We start from the raw sequence: 25,734 nt of genomic DNA, 5'->3' as shown, positions 1-25,734 counted from the left end.
TGTGTGGCAGGGGGCTACAACCAGCAGGGTACATGGTGACCCCACCACAACGGACTGGCTACTGTGCTGGATATCAGGTGCAACCAAGGAAACAAGTCCATTATCATCGTCAGCGTAGAAAACGATACTATACAGTTGATGGAAAAATACGCACCAAGGAGGGTGACCTCGGCCAACAGTTGGAGAATCAGCAGAAGTGCAGATCCACATCAATGAACGATATGATAGGTCTCAGTGCACGATGGACATGATGCACCTTGTAAGGCGCCCTTCCCCAATTGGTTCGCTCTTAGGGAAAATTTGGAAAAATGGAGGTCAAACCTCAAAGGCCGAAACGTGAGAGACCCCTTTCAGTCACATCTTACGACAGGCAGGAATACCTCAGGCCTATTCTAACCCTGGACCTGCAGGGGGGAACGGAGGAGGCAGTGAATGTAGGCAGCAGCCATTTTTTTTGCTTTCACCATATAGGTTGAGCTTCTTAGTTTTAAGCTGTTGCATCTTCTGTTCTTCAAGATATACAATGCAGGCCGTACTCCAGATGGGGTGATCCCCAGAGTAATTCACACATGTCAAAGGAGAAGAGCCAACGATTCCTTCGTGGGTGGCCTCAGCACATTTGCTACAAGTGACTCCTCCCTTACATTCTAGAGTAGTGTGCTCAAAGCGCTTACATTTAAAACAGTACATTGGGTTGCGGACATAAGGCCGTACATTCAAAGGACGAAGACCTGCCTTCACATATCTAGGAGCTTTGTGCTGTTGGAAGTGAGGATGACCAAGTCTAATTTGACCACATCACCTTCCACCCATTTCATGATATTCTGCACGTCATCAATGCCTTCTTTGACCTACTCAACTTCCTGTTATTTCGGAATATCGTCTAGATCCCTGCATGATACATCATCTCTGCTGTATTTCAAGGAAGTGTGTAGCTCAGTTTCAGTGACATATTCCCCAAGGCTTTCCTCTTTCTGTAGGTTTGTCGCTTGTTGGGAACTAGAGGTTACGACCAATAGTCTCCCACTGCCCAACTGCTTCACAGATTTTAGTGTACCTGCTATGTCCTCCAAACCCTTTTGAATGTAGAAAGAGGAAGTTATCTCAAAGCAAAGCTTCCCTCTTTCCTTTTAACTTAAAAAAAAGAGAACATTCTGACCTGCAGCATGCGTTTTGTTACTAAAACCTGAGCTACCCTCAAAAAATTCAGAAACTGAAGGACTCAGCTCGCAAGGCCTCTGGAGCGATGGAGTGTTGGTACCTACCAGCGGCCTACCCATTCCGCTGGGAAGTGGAAGAAAAAATTTCGGCGGTTCCATCTCGGTCCCACGTCCAGCTATGGAAAGAAGAGTCGACTCAGACAGAGCCTTACTTGCCTGATTAAGCCTTAGAAAACCGAGGTGCGACAACTTCCCCAGGGGTTGCCTGTTAACGACTGTTCCCCCTCAACAGCCATGCATCTCATCAGTACGTAGCACACCTTGAAACTGGCGGTTTTTTATAGACTTTTTGCAATCTTCACGATCTGGACGTTCAGGCAAAGATCCTCAATTCCTGCGACACACAATGTTCCACCACCGTGCCGTACAGTGGTCGCTGAAACATCCCAGATCTTAAACGATGACAGAGGACTGGCGGCGTTTACCAGTCCCCCGCTCAGGAACCCTGAGGGTGCCAAGACTGTACCAAGTAAACGAATGCTGAGCCCCTGAGGACAGGGGAACAAGCCACAGAGTTCACTGGCGAGAACTGAGATAACTGATTATGACGCCTACGATGCGAACACCATAAATTCAACGAACACGGACGCGGGAGCAGCTTTCGTCTCAGGACAGGGTGTTCATCAATCTCCAGTGGCAGACGATACAAGAGATGTTACGTATTATGGAGATGTTTACTGTTGATATTCCAAGCGCATGCGTTCCGTGAGGATTAAGGCAGCATAATACTTCCTCCCACACACATCTCACAAATTGCCCACAACGAGAAAAATTTGAAATTAGAGCTCAGATGAAGGTTTATGGACAGTAATTCTTCACATGCGCTATTCCCGAATGGAACAGGGAAGAGATAAAATGCTAATGGTACCATGAGTGCCTCGGCTCCACACCGCACGTTGTCTTGGGGAATGCTAAGAAGTAGTACCTCCGAATTTATGTGAAAACTGAAAGCTTTTTACGTAAATAAACGTTATTGACATTCTACATCTTTATTCCTCATGTCTACATATTTCTCAGTATAGTCACCATGTAAACGAACACATTTCTCCCAAACGAGAGACCGGTTGGCTGATACAGTCAACACAGAGTGTTTCACTTTGTTGACGGAATCACAAACTCACTTCTGCTTGCACCCCTTCATCACCATCAAAGTGAAGTCCTCGAAGGTTGAAACGTCCCCGTAAAAAAATTATGAATTATTGTGCTGGTAAACTTCTACAATATTTGATACTGAGACAGCTGAGTAAAACTGAACGTATTCAAACAGTTCTCTCTTTACTTGTTCTAATTATCACTAAACTGACAATATTTTTAGCGCAACGCAATCTGACTTTCAATAATCCCTACAAAAGAATGGCCCTGACTAACAATAACATATACCTATCATGGATCACTAACTTCACAAAAATCTTCGTTACTCTAACTACTGCAATACAGCGAGCGCCAATACTGCCAGCTAAATAAAATATTCTAACTACTGAAGGCACTAACTGCTGATAGGCATAGTTAGCAAATGAAAGATTTTGATAGAAAACAAACAATGTATTTACCTTAACAGTGTTCAAAAGTCAACACACATATATATAAGTATAATGCCCAGCACTACAATAGCGAATATTCCAACAATGCCAACCAGCCACAGACTGCACACAGCAGTGTCAGTGATTTTCATACAGAGCGCTACGTAGTGTTACCAATATAAAAACCTAAACAGCCTACTTACAAGGTGTTCTTTAAGTTTTGGAAACAGATGAAAGTCGGATAGGGTCACGTCGGGACAGTGTGGAGAATGTTTGAGCACAGTGAAGCCAAGACGTGAAACTGTTGCAGATGTCACAGCGCTCGTGTGTGGTCTGGCATTGTCATGCTGAAAGTGTGTGTCTAAAATCGATTACAGCATGCTGTTTCTCACGCATTGACACAGTTACGCTACACACTGACATGTTACACGCTGCAATACGTAGTCCTCTAGTGACAGAGAGCTACAAATATGTGCACATGAAGGATATAGATGTAACACGTATATAACGTTTGTTTTATTTAAAAAGCTTTAAGAGTTTTCACATGACATCGGAGGAATTACTTTTCAGCACGCCCCCGTAGGTATAAGACAAACACCTGCCGGATTATCATTACGGTCTGAACACAACGTTCTCGTAACGTAATAGTTTGTAGCAACATTATAAAATGTTATGTTTTGGCCACGAGTATACTTCGAACTCTCTCTTAAGCACCTGCTAGGGCGTTTATTTGTTTTGTTTTTTGATGCAAAAACAACTAAGGTAATACGCGCCCATGTCAGAACCGGAGAACACGAAGATGAAAAGGAAGTTAAAAGTGACATGTTTAACCCAAGGAAAGATAGCCAAAACAGGGACATTCTCTTGGAGAGAGGGCCATAAAATACAACATAAATAAAACAGAGGTTCTGAACTAAAGATTAAATGTGCTTCACCATATTGCTATGACAGATAAAAAGTAAAACGCGGTCGACTGCCCGCCAGCCGATAAATCATACGGCAAACATACATGAGAACGTAAGTGGTTAAAAAGATTGGCATTCCGTGAGGAAATGGTGAACCGTCAAAGGTTGATGTCAATTAGCACAAAGAGGTGGGGGATCACGATTTAACAAATGGCGATCGCTGAAACGACAGTTGCCCAATACGCAACCTAGCTAGAACTATCTCCTCGTGGCGAGAGGGCCGAGAGGAGGTCGGCCAAGCCGCGGGAGAAGTTCAAATGGCTCTGAGCACTATGGGACTTAACAGCTGAGGTTTTCAGTCCCCTAGACTTAGAACTACTTAAACCTAACTAACCTAAGGACGTCACACACATCCATGCCCGAGGCAAAATTCGAACCTGCGACCGTAGCAACAGCGTGGTTCCGGACTGAAGCGCATAGAACCGCTCTGTCATAGCGGCCGGCACAGTGGGCTGTAGTAACATTTATTATGATTATATTGAAATAATTAACTATTCACTTACTTTTTCGGTTCCTCTCGTTTTCATTTGACTGGCCCGTATACGTCGGCGGCGGAAGCATCTCTCTGTAGTTAACTTCAAATTACAGCCCTTCAAATTTTCTCGATAGTGATCCACGAAAGGGACGTCGTCTCCCCTCCAGGTATTCCCATTTGCGTTCACAAAGCATCTCCGTAATAACCTCGTGTTGACCGAACCCACTACTAACAAATCTAGAGCCGGCCTCAAATGGTTTGATTCCTTCCGTTAATCAGACTTGATGGGTGTCCCAAACACACTGGCAGTACCCAAGAATAGGTAGCACTTTCCTTTACAGATAAACAACAACTTCCTAAAATTCTCTCAATAAACCGAATTCGATCATTCGCCTTCCCTGCTTTCATCATTAAGTGTTCTAGCAATTTTAAGGACGACCAGATTTTTTTCGGTTTGTTGGCAACATGTTTTGCTAAGGTATGCCGGTGGTAGTTATATGTTTCGCGCATCGATCATTTTATAGACACGCGAATTTCTACTAACCTTTGCCTTTCATCATTTGCGTGGCCGCCTCTGAACCTAGTGCAACAGCCTCCGCTTCGTCAGCAATTTCCGAATTTCGCTCCTGAATAAACGTGGGTCTTTTTCTTTCTTAATCCACTTACTTGGCATATTTGGTTAATGATGTCTAGTTTAGCGCTTTCGAAAATAAATTATGGGGGACATTATCAACAGAGCAGAAAACTCTGAAGATTAGCTTCATGCAGGAGCTCAAATAATATTACTCATTGGAAAGTAGGCTAATGATTAACCTCCCGCGGACATCAACGTCGCTAGATAGCTCTTTCATTTAGGGATATGAGGGAAAAATTCGGCCGCTGTTTAGCTAAAGAAAGCATCTTAGTGTCCAGCTTACAGAATTTTGAGTAACCATAGAAAACGTATATTTGGATTGCCAAAAGCAGTTCAGCGCATCTCACCCCGGGTCTTCAACAACTCGCCCGATTTACATGCTGGAGATGACAGTCTTAGAGCTACACATTTTCTGAGTGCTTTACAGCTTCATACTACCACGTATCACAGCATTTTCTAAATTGAAAACAAAATGGCATGTCTCACCTACATTTAGATGACAAGTATAGTGCACGATATTACAATGTAACCGAAAATTATCTATAAATGTTCCGAATACTTGAAAAGTAGTGAACAATCATTAAAATAATGGAGATTCAAGCCTCAAGAAATGAACAGTGCATTAAGTTGCTAACAACACGGAAACGTTAATAACACAAGAACATGAGTAGGGAGTTTTGGGCAGGAATTCTCATTAACGTCTTCAAACACATTCGTTAGGTTCAAAAACTTACAAGAAACCATCATCTTACATTTAAATTCAGAGATTGAGCTACACTGCAGTCTATCACCACAGTCTCCATTAAAAAAGAAAAAAAAAAGAAATTTGTAATGGTGATATCACTGGTCAAAGCAGAAAGACAGTGCCACGATCTGCAGTACACTCGCCATCTCTGCTAGATATACGGAAGTATACTAGACGACACAATCTAAGCAGCCACGCACAAGAACCAAGAGACATTGTAAAAAGTTAACAATATCTAAAATTGAAGCAAAGAAATAAAAATACTGAAGACTTCATGAATGGAACATGTCTCGTCACACTTCAAAGAATGTATCTTTCCCTCGTGTTGTTTACTGGACCTAAGCAATCTTTTACAAAGGCAAATGAAAAGACCCAACGGTTTGAGAGTAGTTAACATTGATCGGTTAATTGTCTAATTCCTCTAATCATGGAGCACTTGCACGATTTATATCAGAACAATTGGGAATGGTTAAATTTACAGCCCGAGTGCACACGAACCGCTTGCACATCCAAGTACGTGCTGGGGATATGAAGATTGCAAAATACCAAAATGGTTTAACAAAAAAACGTACTGGTCTTTTCACTACACACGTAACCTTTGTAGAAATATTTCAATTGAAAATGAAAATTAAAAATTACATGCATCTAATAAAGTTTTTCAGCAGAAACGATACTAATTTGTGGGCCCTCCCTCCCAGGGTGAGTGGTCAACTATTTTTGCGGATGCGCACACTTCTTAGGTCCGGCAGTTTCAAACAAAGTTTTTTTCCTCCACTGTATTAGCTATGTGTACACACGGCCGCACGCACAATTATTTAGGACACGTTTACGTATATACATAAAGTGGCAGAGATAAGATTAATGAACACTACGTTAATCCTACTGCTAACTTTTGTGAAATTGTTCTTTTTTTTATAAATTAACTCAGAATATTCTACTATAACAATGTATGTTAACATCCAACATCTCTTGTTTCCTGAACTGGCAAGGAATCCCGCTAATGCGTTTACAGTGTAAATTTTAACCAATATCTAGTCCCAAAATTTGGAGCTTTATGCTCTTTGGCTTACTGACTATTTAATTCTTTAAAAAACACTATTAACGCAAGTTGAAGTTTAAATCTCTCTACGTGTAAGGCCATCATGAGAATAGCTTGAATGTACAGCTTAGTAAACTGAAGTAATACGCATTTTTGAATATTTTCATTGGACCAGTGTGTGACGACTGACCTTGGGCGTCTGCGGAATATTCAGAAGGGCTGCCGCACCTTTTTCGTCTTCTCGTTGAACGTCGTTCCGTTTACCTCGTTTGAGGAGGTAAGAAAGCCACCCGCCGCCAATCTGCAACAATACGTTTTCTGCTGATGTCCATTCTGTGTTTTGCTAAATCAATACGTGATTTGAGAATAGAGTCCGGAAAATCATCGAAAGATTGCAGTTTGTAGTGAAATTTCAAATGTATTCTCTTCAAGGTATTTTTATCACAGACAATGAACTTTGTAACTGACTATTCTAAACAAAGTCATAGTGTATGTGGTACCAACAGCCACACGTAAAACATCTTTGTTTTCTACCAGTTTCTATCCAAATAATCACCACGATCATATTATCGGAAAACAACAATATTGTTACAGAGGTCCACATGACGTCACTGCTGTGAAAGTTTTTTGTTTGCTGATTATTATTGCTGTTGGAAATTTTAGCAAACAATTGCTTTGTTTTGTAAGCAGCTCCTAATGCTACATAAAAATTAAATTTTGCTAACAGAGTGGAAATGGGAAAGGAGGAAATGCCATTTTTTTAAGGACTGTTCCAAGGGCTACTACGTTCGCAGTACTTCGTTGCCTGTCCCTAGATTTGTTACAAGCGTCAATCTATGACGAAAATTTTTCAAACATTCATTAGGAGAATCTGCATGAACCGTGTGCCAAGCAGTGTTTCACGCTCAAGTTCCAAGTGCCATGCGTCGAAGTCTTTCTTCCGCAAGATTTACGCCCTAGTATTTAGTCAGCTAAAGCAATGAACGTATTCCATATAATTCCAATGCACGCAGCTGGCTTTTTTATTTTAAAGACGCTGCTGGAACATTGTTGTCAATACAGGTGTGTAAGGTATCCAAATGCAGTTTTGGTCAAAGTGTCTCATACTCATGCATCTCTAGCAAGTAATAAAAATTCTTAAACAAACAGAAGAATCGAAAAATATCGATGTATTCAAAAGAGGAAAGAGCGTAGCAGATGTATACTATGCTTTGTTTCATCTAGAATACTAGCTATGTTTATCAGATGCAAAACAAAGATTGTTGACGTTTTGCCAGAAGTCAAAAGAAACAAAAGTCAATACTGAGGGATTTTCCATGAATTTAATTTTGTAAAAAATGTAAAGCAAATGAGAAACTGTTTTTATTGACTACAGTTCTGCTAATTAAAATGTTACTGCTATATTTCTATACTTGTATTACCACTAATAAAATTTAGTGCTCCCTAATTAATGGTATTTAGAACAAAACTTCCTTATTAACACACTTCTTATTAATTTTTTTAATTAGCCTCTTTTTTGAAGTGATGAGGTGTGCTGCATAATTTTGTGCTATCAGAATACCTACTCAGCTTTTTGGTTACAGGAAGGCTATGTACAAAGAGAGAGATTATTTTTGATCCTACTGACAAAGGTGAGATTTGGCACTTAGAATTTTTCCCACTTCTACTCAAAGTAGTTATGTACTGTGGGACGTCAACTGCACATAATGTCACCACTTTCTAAGTAGCTACCCTTAGACTAGATTAACTATTGCGTAAGAGTATTGCATTACACCCAGTTCTGATGCAACAAGCTTTCTCCCAGCTCCAAATATTTCTAGTTAATGGTAAGCACAATGACACTAACGTGATGTTCTGTGTTAAATTCCCAATAAGTCAATGTTTGAATCTCAGTCATTGAACAATTACGTAAAATGTTTTCTGGTATTAATTTGTCTCTGTGTGTACAAACACTGTTACATAGTAAAAGTGTATCTCAAATTCACATCCAGCTGGAGGAGGAACTAGATCTTGCAACCTCCACTATAAATGCAATGATTTGCGTCAGCATAAAGGCGATAGTGGCGTCATAAACATAAAAGCCAACTTGATTTCTCCAAGTAGGATGTCGATGGTTAAACCGTTTAAGTAGGGGCGTAACTATGTATCTTCAATATACTATGATAATACGAGTAGGAGAAAACCTGTTCTGATTCTTGTTAATGGTATGCTACTATTTACTGGAAATATTGTCATTCAATATTAATTATTGACCTACTACAATTCACGTAAATTTTATAATTTTGTAAAAACTCTGCTTTTCCGTTAGAAATTAGGATTAACGCTGATGGCTGTTTGAGAAATACAGATAATTCGACGCAACTGCTGCTGATGAGAAATGTTAGGGGCAATGTATTACTTTATGGTAAAAAAACCACACTTTTCTATTAGCACGCACTCACATTATGCAGATTCCTGTGTGCAGGGAGGAAAGTGATATTAACACATTTCAGATAAATGTATAGCATAATAGTCCAAAATACACCGATTTACTTCAATACGTTGAAAGTTTTGCTGTCTTAATGAACTAGGAACGTACACAAGAATAAGTCTTCAAAACGAGTTTACCATTAAAGTTATTCCTGTTTCCACTAGAGTGCACAGACACCAACAAACAACATACCAGGCAAAGCTAACGATCCATACCACGGGGCAGTCAACACGCATTTCCTAGCACAGGCGGGCAGTACGGTGCCTTACCTGTGGTCACGTGGTTTCTGCCACGCGCGCCGACGCTCTTCAGAAGTTAAACGTCTCGTCGACATTCAGATCATTAGAGACGGAGTACTAGCTCAGTTTCATGCGGAAGATATGGAATTCGTCCTTGGCATAGTTAAGGAACCATGACGGTATACGCCTGTTGTGGATGATGAAAACTACCGAAAACTTATGTCAGTACGATCAGACCGACATTTTCATCCAGTTCTCTCGGAATGTAATCCCAGTGTCTTCACCACTATAGCACATAGCTTGGGGTACTCTGCTGTTGTAGGATTAATTCCACATTTTCAATCTGGTGGTAAAATATTTAGATTTCAGTTTGATACCGTACTTACTATTTGAATGCTATGCAGAGATAGCCAGAGTTGCAACCAAAAAGGATTTTTATTTAGTCTGTCACCGGTTTCGCGCTATGTCGATTCTCAAACCAGCCAGTGTTTGCCAAGTAAAATGTCCGTCAAAAATAGGAGTAAATAAAGTGGGTACAGATGTGTATGATCCCAAATAACGTTAACGAACATTGGTTGAGACCATGTACATATGCACCCACTTTATTTGCAGCTATTTCGGACGGACATTTTACATGGCAAACATTGGCTGGTCTGAGAACGGGCATAACCCGAAACCGGCCATCGACTAAATAAATATCCACTTTAGTTGCAACTCTGGCGGTCTCTTTTTTTCATCACAATCTAAATAAGCTGCTGCCTCACATTACCCAGCTCGCAGAAGCTAAGCAAGTATTTGAATGTTGTCATCAGTACACCCACTGGAAGATCATTATCACATGCTTCGTTACAGTATATCTCAAACAGTTCTCTACAATTCTGCTTCACCATTGTGTACATCTTCAAATGAAGACTGATGAAAGTCGCATGGATTAAGATCTTACTAGCAGCGCAAACATTCCTATTTTTCGCTTCACACAAAATGCACTGTATGTATGTATGTATGAGTGTCTAGATCTTTTTAGATAAATTTGCTCAAAACGTTATTCTGAATTGACAGATCATAAACGTACAGAACGTCGACCAATAGGTTGTTTATCACGCCTTGTGATTCTGCCGCTAAGAGAGAAAGATTTCAAAGTCTGTTCAGAACGCAAACTAAATTTTATTTTCAAATGAAGATTTAAATTTGCGTAACGACATAAATAAATGTATTTGTTACCTACAATTAACTGAGGAACGAAATTCTGTCATTGCTCCAAGAAAGTGGCTCTGTGTCTCAGAATAGCGAGATTCATATCCCCGTACAATTACCCTATTTTAGATTTTTCGTGGATTTCCTGAAGCGAATGGCGGGATCAAAATGGCTCTGAGCACTATGGGACTCAACTGCTGAGGTCATTAGTCCCCTAGAACTTAGAACTAGTTAAACCTAACTAACCTAAGGACATCACAAACATCCATGCCCGAGGCAGGATTCGAACCTGCGACCGTAGCGGTCTTGCGGTTCCAGACTGCAGCGCCTTTAACCGTACGGCCACTTCGGCCGGCGAATGGCGGGATCGTTCGTTAAACAAGACCATGGGTGATTTACTTCCACAACCTGGACCAATACGAGCTTTCGTTTCTTCTCTAAGTACAAGTTAACGAGATAAACGGTAGGTTACTTCTCTTCGTTTCTCCTACAGATGCGACGTCTGTGCTTTGAAATAGTCCACGTCTACTTTTCCTCTACCCTAAACGATTGTCCTCTAGAACCAAAGGATTTGTAATCATCAATTTCTAAATATTTCGCAATAACCAAGGCCCAGCCGTCCTGCATGCAACGTGTCGATATATTGTAACAGCTGTTCTCATTTGTACAGTAGTACTAGCGACCTGCTCCGGCTTCGCACGGGTAGCACATACTATCTACGGCCAGACGGCTTCCCTGCGGTAATAAATTATGTACACAAATCTTCCTCGAGAATCAATAAGTCGTTTTGTGAAAACTGAGTCAAAACGCCAACAGTAGCTCCTGAGATTAACATTCACACACAGATGGAGAACCGTGGAGAAAATTTAATTTAATAATATATGCAGTTGTACAGATAGATACCGTGGGTGGCACATTGAAAGGTGTTCGAAGAATAAGTTCTGCTAATAAGTCCTGGAAGATTTTGATTTCAGGGAACATTTTGCTCATACACTACGTCGCGAGTGTTCTTTACATCCAAATATCCCCGGGCATCTGAACCGAAATAGTAGCTATGTGTGAACGTTAGCAGTGACAGACAATTCCGCACGAGGCACGAGGAAAGAAAAAATCATGTCACAATGTGTGTTTCGCCAGTGAGAACGAATTCAGACATATTACCCAATGCCAGCCGCGGTGGGCGAGCGCTTCAGTCCGGAACCGCGCGACTGCTACAGTCGCAGATTCGAATCCTGCCTCGGGCATGGATGTGTGTGATGTCCTTAGGTTCGTTAGGTTTAAGTAGTTCTAAGTTCTAGGGGACTGATGACCTCAGTTGTTAAGTTCCATAGTGCTCAGAGCCATTTGAATCATATTACCCAATGGCAGCATGACTTCGGAGACGGGTTTTCTCATTCACTGGATACCCACGATCAAATCCGTTGATTCGCACGTCTTGCCCATCCTGCACTAAGCTTATGCTCCAACTACAAGTGCAAGGTAGTGTGACGCTCTAATCACGTGACGCTTCAAACTGTTCCACGAGACGGCGACTGGAACACACACTAATTAATTTTCAAAATGGTTCAAATGGCTCTGGGCACTATGGGACTTAACATCGGAGGTCATCAGTCCCCTAGAACTTAGAACTACTTAAATCTAACTAACCTAAGGACATCACACACATCCATGCCCGAGGCAGGATTCGAACCTGCGACCGTAGCGGTCACGCGGTTCCAGACTGAAGCGCCTAGAACCGCTCGGCCACCACGGCCGGCTACTAATTAATTTGTTTATGAGTGTATGTGTTCGTTTTCTTATGCAAGGAGTGGGCCAAAATATGTTCAAGTTCAACTGTGTGAAATCTTATGGGACTTAACTGCTAAGGTCATCAGTCCCTAAGCTTACACACTACTTAACCTAAATTATCCTAAGGACAAACACACACACCCATGCCCGAGGGAGGACTCGAACCTTCACCGGGACCAGCCGCAGAATCCATGACTGCAGCGCCTTTGACCGCTCGGCTAATCCCGCGCGTCGCAAAAATAAGGGAACACCGCAAACAAAACACAATATCACGCCTAATACGGTGTAGGAAAACCGTTGAAATTCAAAATAACTTTCAGTTGCTTCGGAGTGTATACATACAGATCCTATATGGTTTTCAAGAGAACCTTCTACCATTCTTTCTGCAAAATAGTGGCAAGTTCAGATAACGTTAATGTAGGTGGATAGCGATCTCGCAACTTCTCTCCGAAGTAGACCTGAAAAACTCATCGATATTGAGATCTAGTGACTGAGGTGGCCAGGGGAGATGCGACAATTTATCCTCGTGCCCACAAAACCAGTCCTGGACGATGCGCTCAGTGTGAAGAAGTACTTTGTCGGCAGCAGAGTCATTTTGCAGTCAGTTTCAAATGCCGCTTGTCTAACTTTTCTCAACAGTACTCCTCAGAAAGAAGGTCGCCTTCCCTCCAACGATTCTCATTTACGTTCCGAGGCATCTCCGTAATACTTACATGTTGTTCGAACCTACCGGTAACAATTCTAGCAGCCCGCCTCTGAGTAGCTTCGATATCTTCCTTCAATCCGACCTGGTGCGGATTCCAAACACTCGAGCAATACTCAAGAATGGCTCTCACTAGTCTCCTATATGTGGCCTCCTTTACAGATGAACAACCCTTTCCTAAAATTCTCCCAACTAACCGAAGTTGACCATTCGCCTTCCCTACTACAATATTTACCTGCTCGTTCCATTTCATATAACTTTGCAACATTAATACTAGGTGTTTAATCGACGTTACTGTGTCCTGTATCAAGCAGCTCACGACTAATGCTGTATTCGAACATTATAATACTGTTTCTCTTCTCATCTGAATTAATTTATATTTTTATACTTTTAGAGCTAGGTGCTATTCATAACACCAACTAGAAACTTTATCCAAATCATCTTGTACAGTCACTCAACTTCGATATATCGTTCATTACAGTATCGTCAGCAAACAGAAGCAATTTGCTGCTCACCCTGTCCGTCAGATTATTTGTGTACACAGAGAATAATAGCGCTCTTATAACACTTCGCTAGGGCACTCCTGACAGTACTTTTGTCTCTGATGGACACTATCCATCAAGAACAACGTACTTCAGAAGGGCCGGCCGCTGTGACCGGGCGGTTCTAGGCGCTTCAGACCGGAACCGCGCTGCTGCTGCGGTCGCAGATTCGAATCCTGCCTCGGGCATGGATGTGTGTGATGTCCTTAGGTTAGTTAGGTTTAAGTAGTTCTAAGTCTAGGGGACTGATGACCTCAGATGCTAAGTGCCATAGTGCTTAGAGTCATTTGAACCATTTGAACTTAAGAAGGCTTCGAACCGCTCACATATCTGGGAAACTATTGCGCATGCTCGTACCTTCGTTACCAGTCAGCAGCGGGGCACCGTGTCGAGCGCTTTTTGAAAATCCAGGAATATAGAATGTGCCTGTTGTTCTTCATCCATAGTTCTCAGTATATCACGTCAGAAAAGAAAAAGCTGAGATTAGCACGAGCAATGCTGTCTAAAACGTGCTGACTTGTTGACAGAAGCTTTTCCGCCTCAAGAAAATTTATTACATTCGAATTGAGAATATGTTCAATAACTCTGCATCAAACCGATGTCAAGGATATTGGTCTGTGATTTTGCTGGTCCGTTTTTTTTAACCTTCTTGTATACGTGAGTCACCTGCGCTTGGGGCTTTTCGCTGGGCGAGAGATTCACGATAATTGCGAGCTAAATAAGGGGCTAAAACAGTAGAATATCTTTTGTAAAACCGAAATGGGATTCAATCCAGACCTGGTGAGTTACTTGTTTTCAACTCTTTCAGTTGTTTCTCTATGCCAGGGATGCCTATTACTATGTCCTCCATGCGAGAGTCTGTGCGGTGTGTAAACGACAGTATGTTTGTATGATTCTTCTCTGCGAATGATTTCTTAAACACGAAACTTAGAACCTTTCCTTTTGCTATCTTCTGCTGTCGCACCAGACTAGCCAACGAAACGAGTGAGTGGGTAGACCCCTTAGCGATTTTACATAGGTAGGACCAGAATTTTCTGGGTTCTCAGTTAGATATTTTACTAAGATATGGCGCTGGTAGTTGTACGCTTCGCGCATAGCTCTTTTCACAGACGCACAATCTCCACTAACCTTTTCCTGTCATCATTTGTGCGTTCTCTTTTGAACCGAGAGTGCAACAGCCCTTGCTTCCACAGCATTATCCCAATTACGCTGTTAAACCATGGTGGGTCTTTCCCGTCCTTAATCCACTTACAAGGCACATAGTTCCCGAGACCACGATTTGCAGTCTGTTTAAACATTGCCCATAATTTATCTACTTCCATCTTACAGGAACTACTTGATGTCACTTCACTGTCTGAGTGAGATTCTAACATCTGCTTATCTGGTCTTTCTAGCAGAAAACTCTCCTAGCCTTCTTGGCTGATTTATTAACCCTCGCAACCATAGTTGCTATAATGATATCATGATCAGTTATCCCTGTCTCTCTACTGACACCGTCGATAAGGTTAGGCCTGTTTGTAGCTACATGGTCAAAAATATTTCACTTGCGTTTGGGGCTGCCGAACTAGCTGCTCAAGAAAGTTTTCGGAAAACGTGTTTGCAAGTCCTTCACAAGACTGTCTGTATCCCCTGCAGTGAATCAATAGGCGTCCCAGTCTATTCTCGGTATGTTAAAGGCGCCTCCAACTAATATTTCATGATCTGGGTATTTCTGTGTTTCTGGCGGTAGACATTCTTTGAATGACTCTAAAACTGTAACAGCAGAATCGGGTGGCCGATAAAGACATCCAACAAGTAACTTTATGTCACCTAGACATGTTATACGCGTCCAGATAACTTCATTGTCGCACTCAAATTCGACTTCAGTACAGACAATATTTTTGCCAACTACGATGAACACTTCCTCTCCCCTAATGTTTCTTTCCGACATAAGTTCCATGGCTCACTGAGTATCTCAGAGCTTTCTACTTTCGGTTTCAGCCAGCTTAAAAATTCTTCAACCCGGTGCACAGCTACGGCTAGTCAGTTCTCCATTAATGAGATCTCTTGACTTTGTGCCAATCGCTGCCGCGGTTCCTCAATCAGAATCTCTTCTGGAATCATCCAGTTACCTGTCATCGGATGTGATACCAGTCTACCTACCGAGAATAGACGCATCAGAAGCTGTCTGGAACTCATAGCAGTGGTCCTCGAGCTACGCCGAGACACGGCCACTACAGCTCGGACCTTAGGGACTTGGGTCCGCACTATTTGTGTAACCAGTTCCTCGTGAACCTGTACTTTGGCTCTAGTTATTTTGATTGAGTTTTCAGTGGCTATCAATGGTTTGGGCTTACGTATCTCACCGCTTCCAAACACAGAGACTTAATTGTGAACTATTTCTTGTGTTGTGTAATAATGCTCCAAAGAAGTACAACTGAAGAAATATGTTCATTTCAATAAACTTGTTTTCCATTGTTTACCTGTGCTTTAGTTTCTCTACATCGAACTCAGCCTGGGCAACGTCAAGTTTGACTAAGATTTTATGACGTCATTGTATCACTTTTAAATATGTTACTCGCGCTCACATTCTAAAGTATTAGAGCTACGTGAAGATCAGTAATCAGCGTCGGTTCAGAAACAGGAAATCAGGGAATTTACCGCTTTGTGACTTTAAAATTATGTCACAAAGACGTCAGACTGACGTTAGTTGGCGAGAAGCTTTCTGATTGGCTGTTTCTGCAGCAGCTCTGATACTGTGGACAATCAAAGAGCACCATAATGCGAAGAGTTTTGTCGTTGTTGGGGAGCTTTCTGACTGGATGTATTAGCGGCACCTATTTATGTAAGCCAATCAGCTCCTATCATGTGTACATGGAATGTGTGGACCGGGTGTATGTTTCACCATGTGAGGAGTTCGACCAATAGGGTGGCGAGTATTTCAAGATAGAACAACCGGACTAGACACAGTTTTGGTTGCTGTCACTTCCCCCACCTTCTAAGCAGTTCATTGTATGCTAAAGAGAGAGCTGAGGGATGCAGGATATGTAAATGAAAGAAACAGATGTATACCGGGCGTCTCTCTTAACAGTCGTCAGGCGCATTTTCTCTGGTGTTTCGGTAGGTATTTGCGAGTTCGATTTTGCACTGAGTAGCTGAAGCCTCTGAAACGTTTAATGCTTGTCACGTATTTCATACGAAGCCCAGTTTCAACAGAAAGCGTTGGTTTGTTTCTCATTAGAAACAAAATTATTTTTCAATATAAATTTTAGGTGCCCGTTCAATAGAACCCTCCCAAATTAGTCTAGTCCGATATTCGTTTTCTCGATGTTTATTAACAGGGCCAGTAAAACGCGAAGAATAAACAACGGTCCGGCAGCCACTCGTAGCACCGCCTGCTTGGCGGTAGAAGTCAACGTGGGCAAGGGCGGTGTTGTCACTGCAGAGGACTGGTTATTTTTCGAGTGCATGTAAATGCATATCGATAAAACATATTTTTGCGAAAGTAATTAAAAACAAACTGGAAAAAAATTTTAGAACCCAAGAAGAACAATGTGGATTCGCGGCTGGGAGATCATGTGTAGACCATATTTTCACATTACTATAGGTTTCGGAGAAACATAGGGAAAAATCAAAAAATATAGGATTAATTTTCATAGATCTAGAAAAAGCGTATGATACTGTTCCAAGAAAATTACTTTGGAGAGCACTACATATGGCAAACATAAACCCTTCCTTGATTAAAATAATACAACAGATGTATAAAGATAACATTTGCCAAGTGAAAGTTGGTAATAAACTTTCACAGAAATTTAGAACAAGCAAAACCTTTTACAGGGCTGTCCCATGTCACCATCATTATTTAAAATCTATATAGATATTAGCCTTAGAACATGGTCTCGTAAATGTAATAGTATGGGATTAGAAATAAGAGATGGAGTTTACCTACATCATTTATTGTTTGCTGATGATCAAGCAGTCGTAGCACAAGATGGGGAGGATACTAACTTTTTTTTTTTTTTTTGGTCAGCAGTCTACTGACTGGTTTGATGCGGCCCGCCACGAATTCCTTTCCTGCGCTAACCTCTTCATCTCAGAGTAGCACTTGCAACCTACGTCCTCAATTATTTGCTTGACGTATTCCAATCTCTGTCCTCCTCTACAGTTTTTGCCCTCTACAGCTCCCTCTAGTACCATGGAAGTCATTCCCTCATGTCTTAGCAGATGTCCTATCATCCTGTCCCTTCTCCTTATCAGTGTTTTGCACATATTCATTTCCTCTCCGGTTCTGCGTAGAACCTCCTCATTCCTTACCTTATCAGTCCACCTAATTTTCAACATTCGTCTACAGCACCACATCTCAAATGCTTCGATTCTCTTCTGTTCCGGTTTTCCCACAGTTCATGTTTCACTACCATACAATGCTGTACTCCGGACGTACATCCTCAGAAACTTCTTCCTCAAATTAAGGCCGGTATTTGATATTAGTAGACTTCTCTTGGCCAGAAATGCCTTTTTTGCCATAGCGAGTCTGCTTTTGATGTCCTCCTTGCTCCGTCCGTCATTGGTTATTTTACTGGCTAGGTAGCAGAATTCCTTAACTTCATTGACTTCGTGACCATCAATCCTGATGTTAAGTTTCTCGCTGTTCTCATTTCTACTACTTCTCATTACCTTCGTCTTTCTCCGATTTACTCTCAAACCATACTGTGTACTCAATAGACTGTTCATTCCGTTCAGCAGATCATTTAATTCTTCTTCACTTTCACTCGGGATAGCAACGTCATCAGCGAATCGTATCATTGATATCCTTTCACCTTGTATTTTAATTCCACTCCTGAACCTTTCTTTTATTTCCATCATTGCTTCCTCGATGTACAGATTGAAGAGTAGGGGCGAAAGGCTACAGAATTGTCTTACACCCTTCTTAATACGAGCACTTCGTTCTTGATCGTCCACTCTTATTATTCCCTCTTGGTTGTTGTACATATTGTATATGACCCGTCTCTCCCTATAGCTTACCCCTACTTTTTTCAGAATCTCCAACAGCTTGCACCATTTTATATTGTCGAGCGCTTTTTCCAGGTCGACAAATCCTATGAAAGTGTCTTGATTTTTCTTTAGCCTTGCTTCCATTACTAGCCGTAACGTCAGAATTGCCTCTCTCGTCCCTTTACTTTTCCTAAAGCCAAACTGATCGTCACCTAGCGCATTCTCAATTTTCTTTTCCATTCTAACTATATGTGCAATCAACTAGCAGTAGCATACAAAACTTGGGGTTTGAAGATTAATTACCAAAAAACAGAATACTTGACTAATGATTCAGATGAGCTATACATTGAAGGAAAGAAAATAAAAAAGATAAACACTTTCTGTTATTTGGGATCCATTTTAGAAATCGAGGGAAAATCAGAGTCAGAAACCAATAAAAGAATTAGTAGCGGACGGAGGGTCATTGGGATGCTTAACTCAGTCTTATGGAGCAGGAATGTAATGAGCAGAACTAAAAAATTAATATACAAATCCATATTAGAGAGTGTGGTTCTGTATGGAATGGAGACCTGGACAATTAACATGAAGCACATTAAAAAATTACAAGCTCTAGAGATGGACTTCTGGAGAAGATCGGCAAGAATCTCCAGGAAAGAAAAGATAAGGAACACCGAAATAATAAGGAGAATGGAAATAAAAGAAAGAATATATGACGTAATGGATAGGAAGAAATTACATATACGACGAATGGAGAAAACTGCATGAACGTGGTCGCGATGTGCCGCCGACTGAAACTAGCGTGCGACGACCTGGGGCCGTGGTCCACCAAGTGCCGACTCAAATTTAACGCCACCAAGAGCCAGGCGGTCGTCCTCACTCGGAGACGACTGCCTCCTGCCCTGCCGCCTGTCACGATCTTGGGAGGCCCCATCCCGTGGTCATCATCCGGCAAATACCTCGATGTGACGCTGGACAGGCATCTCACCTGGCTGCCGCACATCCGAGACATCAGGGGGCGAGCGATTGAGCGTCTCCGGGCGCTCTACCCGCTGCTGAACCCCGCACCCACCCTCCCACCTCGGCACGGCCTGACTGTGTACTTGGCCCTTGTCCGGCCAGTACTCGAGTACACCGCCGTAGTGTAGGGGAATGCAGCTCCGTCGCACGTTGCGATGCTCCGGCGCGTCTAGAATCGGGCGCTAAGACTCGCTCTCCACAAGCCGCCTCGTTACTCGAGGTTCCTTCATGAGGAAGCAGGCGTCCCGCTGCTGCGGGATCGCTTCAGGCCATCCGCCAGGGTGTTCTATGCCTCTGCCGAACACTCTGGCAGTCGTCTTATTCGTAGACTGGGACCCCAAGTCCACCACAGGCCGACCACGCGTTGGCCTGATCTGCTGCGGGAGTAGTTTCTTCCGCAGCCCCGAGGACGTTTTTGACGAAGCGTCCGCACCCACGCGGCCGCTCACATAGGCCAATCCTACCCGTGAGGCCAGAAATAGTTCTTGAGGTCCACACAGGAACAGCAGCTTCGCTGCTTAGCCTGTCTCACTCTTGGTAGATGTAACCAGAGATTTGTAGTGCAGTGCAGTGCAGACCGGCAGTGTCTACCAACCACAAGGAACAGCTCCGGCCAGTATTTACGCCGGCCCTAGCATTGTATTCAGTTGCTGTAACAATGTAGTAGCACGTTGTATTTTGTATTTTTTTAGTGTAGATTTTGGTCAGTATTTTCTTCCATTGCCTTGTTTCCTTATCTGGTTTGCTGCCACAAGAGTTGTGAAGTTTTTTTTTTTTTTTGTTTGTTCTTGCGTTTAACACTTAGCGTATGCCAAGAAGGCGCTTTTCTTTAATTATAACGAAGTGTGTTCAAATTGACTGTTTCTCTTTTCCGGCCGACCGCAGGACACTACAGTGTTATCATACAAATAGCTTATTTGCCAAAAATGTCGAAGTCTAGCCATATTACTTGTACTGTACAGTCACATTTGTAACAGTCAAGTAACGCTTCAATATCAGTATCACAAAGGTTTACATTTACATCGTACATGAAATGTAGAATGAAATGCATTGGTTCTTAATTGCGAAAAGTTGAGCCCACTCTAATAGGAGGGGTGGATAGTTGGAGGTCAGTTCTAGCACAAACTCATGTCCCCTTTACTAATTATATCTTTTCACCTAAAACATTTTTTTCGTATGATGCGTCGTTTTCGAGTTATTTAGTTGCCTAAAACAAACTATATATATATTCCTGAGCGGAAATGGAGGAAAACAGGTCCTCTGACCATTTGTTCGGAAATGCTTCGTTGCCATGGTAGATGGCGCTGGAAGTTCCTCTGGCCATGTGCCGTGTGTTTTTTGTGTGTTGCAGGCAGTGTGATTGATGCAGCATACTGTAAGCAGCAGAATGTTTCGGTATTCATGTCGGGAACAAACCGAGATGGTGTTTGACTACAGCCAAACAGATGGAAACAGTCGAGAGGCAACACAGCTATACCAAAACAAGTATCCTCACAGACACCAACCACATCACACAACATTTCAAGCCCTTTCACGGCGTTTGTGTGATCATGGGTCCTTTCGGACAGATGAACGTGCAGGGAGGTGGTGGACTGTGCTACATCATATTTGGACGACCGGGCTCTACAGATGCTGAGACAAACTCTGGTAAAAGCTTCTAACAAGTGGCCCGCAAACATTGTGTAAGCCAAAGTACGATTATGTATATCCTGCATGACAACCGATACTATCCCTTCCATCTGCAACAAGTACAAGGATTATCAGCAGCGGATTTCCCTTTATGGAAGGATTTTGTGGATTGTTTTTGCACCAGACCATCAAATTTATGGAATTTCTGTCATCGGTTCTCTTTACCGGCGAGCCATTCCGCTGCTTACTGCACGCTGCGTCAACACTCAGACTGTAACACACAAGGAGTAGACCGCACGTGGTCAAAGGAACATCCATTCGTCAGCGCCATATACCGTGACATCGAAGCCCCTCCGGACACACATTCATAGCACCTTTTTCCTTCCATTTCCATTCAGGAATCCGTCCCTGCATTTTGTCGGTTTTATTAACGTTCACCCTGTATAAGTCCAAATATTTTTATATGTGTAAGTTTAATATGCACTCACATCAGTATGTTGGTTATTTTTTCTCCGCATTGAACAGTCTTCCCACAAACACGTCACAAACTTTACGGTCTGGTGTTTTTACACGGCTGTAACCACACCACACTTAAAGTAGTAAAGGAGTTTTGCTATTTGGGGAGCAAAATAATTGATGCCCAGTAAGGGGCATCCCGGCCAATGACGCCAAACGCTCATTTCCTGATCTGCTGACCAGGGGAAAGGTAAACATGGCTTGCTGTTGCCACAAATACATTGGAGGTACTAACCAACCTAAAAAGTACTACTTCTAATAGCTACAGTTATTTGCCTGCAAATGATGTAAATACTAATGTAATGTTGTTCAGTAAATTGTCCTGAGTCACCAATGAAAATATTCGCACTTATGTATATATATGAGTATATCCTCCTGATTGCATAGCAGTCTAAGTATACTGCCATGTCCTGATCAGGGCTGTTGTTAAAATATCGATATATCGGCGTACTTCCCAACATGTATCGACATACTTTGGCGGTATATATGTCAATGCATCATGTGTTTTTGCGTTTAGTTTAAAATGTTCGTAATTTTTTTGACGAACATTGCTTCGAGTTAGGCAGCCGTTTCGAGGGTGTATAGGGCGGTCATCTTTGTGGAGTTGAGTTTGAACGACGCTAAGAGCCGGACGTGCCGCCCATCTGGGGGTAGTACTGGGTTGGTGGCCACGATCGGAGTGAAGTATGTATGTAGCGACGTTCGAAAACGGTCAAGTTGAGCGCAATGTAGTGATTTAGGACAGCAGACAACAGTGTATTTTGTGAACTGCGAACAGACTGTCGAGTACCGTAATCGCAACATATGAATTTTATAGTGAGGTGTTGTAGCATCAGCTATTAATGGCTGCGATTATGTTAAAGCCCCTCAGACTGTATTTTAAGTGTTTAGTCAATATATTGAAGACTATTCGTGGGTAAATAGAAATAAACTACTTGTTCAAATTATAAATCAACGTGAATGATTCAATATTTTAAATTACACCTGCCTGCATTGTTTTTTTTAATATTTTATTTCAGCTTGAAAATGTTTACAATAGGTGTGAGCTGGTACCCTATGACGAAAAACGTAGCCAAACAATGAGACCAGCCACATCTCTGGGGCCGCTCAATTAAGCTGAGTGTTGAGGGTAACAAATCTATATATTTTCGTGCCATAGCAGGTGGGGGATCAAGCTAAATATTTAATCTAAACTGTTTTTTTATCAAAAATCGGCGAACAGCACCATCACCAATTATATAAATATTTTCATCATTTTCAGCGAATTTTTGCAGTGTGTAGTGCCCAGTACCATAGTAACTGGATATGATGAAAGCTCAAACAGTAGTAAAACTCCTTCACACAGTGAACTAAAATTACGTTCTAGTACAATTTCAAAAGAACAGTTTGAAATATTTACCGAAAATTACAAAAAAATATAATATAAAGTAAAAATATCGGCGCTCGAATTAGCCTTTTCGATACCGATATATATATTTATTGCTAAAAACACAGTTTCTCTCTGCCGAATCCCATATTCCGACCTCTCATTCAAAAATGGTACATATTCTGCTAAATTGGCTACGATTACTCTACGCAGCTCTACTAGCCACATTCGTTCATATTAATCGGCCAAGCATTGCCGAGATCATAGCTTTTGAACTTTCATAAATTTACAATTTTTAAGACAATGATAACTTGTAAACTATTATGTATTTTTGTGACACGTCTAGATAATTTAGCTTTACATATTTTTCTGTCCATGAGTGCCAACTCGCACCTAACTGTCACTCTTAGTTAGGTTTTTATCAATTTTTCTCTGGCATATAAATTCCCCCAAGCGCGCAACACGGCCATACATACCACTGCCAAGCTTCCGTTCGGGTTTTTCCAAGGCCGCGTAATCGCTAGCCACTCTCCACGGCCTCGTGGCAACCGCCAGCCACGCACTCTGCGGTGCAGAACTTCCCTTCTAATCTGCCCTCACTGCTTGTATGTTCACGCAGTCTTTTTCTTTGGCTGTGTGAAGCAAGTCTAGGTGGCACAAAGAAGTCCGATTGTACTGGAGACGGGGGGTGAGACTGGCGGTGTGAAGGGAATAACAAGATTTTCGATGTGAAGAAATAGCACACTAGTTGCATTAAAAACCACTTTTTAAAGCAACTAGTGTGCTATCTCTTCACATCGGCATTCTTCAAAGCCAGTGGCCGAAAATGATGAACAAAAATCTAAATGAAAAGATTGGTCTTTGCGGTGGCCAGGGACATTTGAGGGATAATGCTGATTTACTCGGTGCTCGGCGCTACCAACAGAAACTGCAACGTTTGACTTCACCACGCATTTTTGACGCTATAACTTCTTGGTCGCTGGCGTTTACAGAAATGAAGGAACAGATAAGTCGACATGAAATGTTCGGGACAAATCCGATATGTGACAAAACCGAACGACGAACCTGTTGGTCACCTTTTATATGGGCACTTACATGCAGTTACCGTAGTTAGCAAAGTGGTTATCGCCAAGCTTGAACGTGCATAGTTTTCGTTTCAATTCATGTTCTAAGGGGAATAAGAAGGCTGCTAGCTTGTTGATGTACGGAATATCTAATACTTAAATATACGGTTCTAAAACAGACAATATATTTACAATGCGTAGCCGGTATTTTTACAGGCCGGTACGTCGATATTTCATTACCTGTTGGCCATATCGAGGGCCGATAATGATATTTTTTTAATATCAATATATAGGATTTTAGGGCAGGACGAGTACCCACCGACAGGTACTGTATTCAGAATGAGATTTTCACTCTGCAGCGGAGTGTGCGCCGATATGAAACTTCCTAGCAGATTGAAACTGTGTGCGGGACCGAGACTCGAACTCGGGTCATTTGCCTTTCGCGGGCAAGTGCTTTACCATCTTTTTTTTCATTTTGTTCGTTGTTGATCGTTGTGTTTGGTCGTTGCGGACGTCACGATGACATCCGTTCAAGTTCGTTTGTTGATCCTTCCACGCAGTTTTTTTATTACATAGGCCAACCGGCTCTCTGACCAAACACGCTGAGCTACCGTGCCGGCTTACCATCTGAGCTACCCAAGCACGATGCACGCCCCGTCCTCACAGCTTTACTTCTGCCAGTACCTCGTTCGGTTAGCTTGAGAGCTTCAGTAAAGTTTGGAAGGTAGGACACGAGGTACTGGCAGGAGTACAGCTGTGAGCACGGGGCGTGAGTCGTGCTTGGGTAGCTCAGTTGGTAGAGCACTTGCCCGCGAAAGGCAAAGGTCCCGAGTTCGAGTCTCGGTCCGGCGCACAGTTTTAATCTGCCAGGAAGTTTTAGGTACTGTATTTCCAGCACATCTCACAACTGCTTCTTGTGTCATGAGAGAATGGATAGACATTTTGGAAAGGGATACAATTCCAGCAAATGCTACATGTTGTGCTGGCCGACCCAATCATGTAATGCAACTTCTTGCCATTCTGTTGCATTGTCATTATTTTTTGAACAATATTCTTCTTGTCTGCTGTCATACACTCCTCCATTATCATGCATTTCCATCTTTCATACAAAAAGCTGTTAATTAATTTCTCTGATGGATGTTTACAACAAGTATACGTGTCAAAGTCCTCTGTGCTCAAGGCACGCGTCTCATCAGTTGAGCACATGAGACATAGACACAAAGAAAGTGGATGAATGATGACGCTCATGCAATCGAATTATAAAAAGTGGAACTGCTCCAGGGATGGAGGTCTGACCTTGCAAGCTATTGGTCGAAATCAGTGCCCAACTGCGATTAGCAGTCAGCAACGATATTTAGTTAAGGGAAGTCTTGAGGAATAAGACACGAGCTAGAGTACATCATAAATATTTTAAAATGTAACTGGAATTTATTTTTGTAAGTTATAGAGAATACTGTAGAGATGTAAAGGATTGGTTTTAATGAACATTTCAACTAAAGCAAAATATGTGTTCAACGGAGATCACAATAAATTTTTCTGTTGTTAGTTTTTAAAAAACAGTAGTAGTATAGTAGAGAATCCTAAAAGTCATGAACTTAATGGTTTTAATAGTAATACAGATAATAATAAAATAATGT

At 42.0% G+C, this 25,734-nt stretch overlaps 1 non-coding gene across 1 annotated transcript; it reads left to right on the top strand.

The window, feature by feature from the left end:
• The first annotated feature begins 24,875 nt into the window (after positions 1–24,875).
• On the top strand, positions 24,876–24,950 carry Trnas-cga (transfer RNA serine (anticodon CGA)). Its single transcript has one exon. It is a non-coding gene; the product is annotated as a tRNA-Ser (tRNA).
• Positions 24,951–25,734: the final 784 nt, after the last annotated feature.

The sequence above is a fragment of the Schistocerca serialis genome, chromosome 3, assembly GCF_023864345.2.
Source record: "Schistocerca serialis cubense isolate TAMUIC-IGC-003099 chromosome 3, iqSchSeri2.2, whole genome shotgun sequence".
NCBI classification, from domain to species: domain Eukaryota; kingdom Metazoa; phylum Arthropoda; class Insecta; order Orthoptera; family Acrididae; genus Schistocerca; species Schistocerca serialis.
This window is presented reverse-complemented; position numbering and strand designations above follow the sequence as displayed.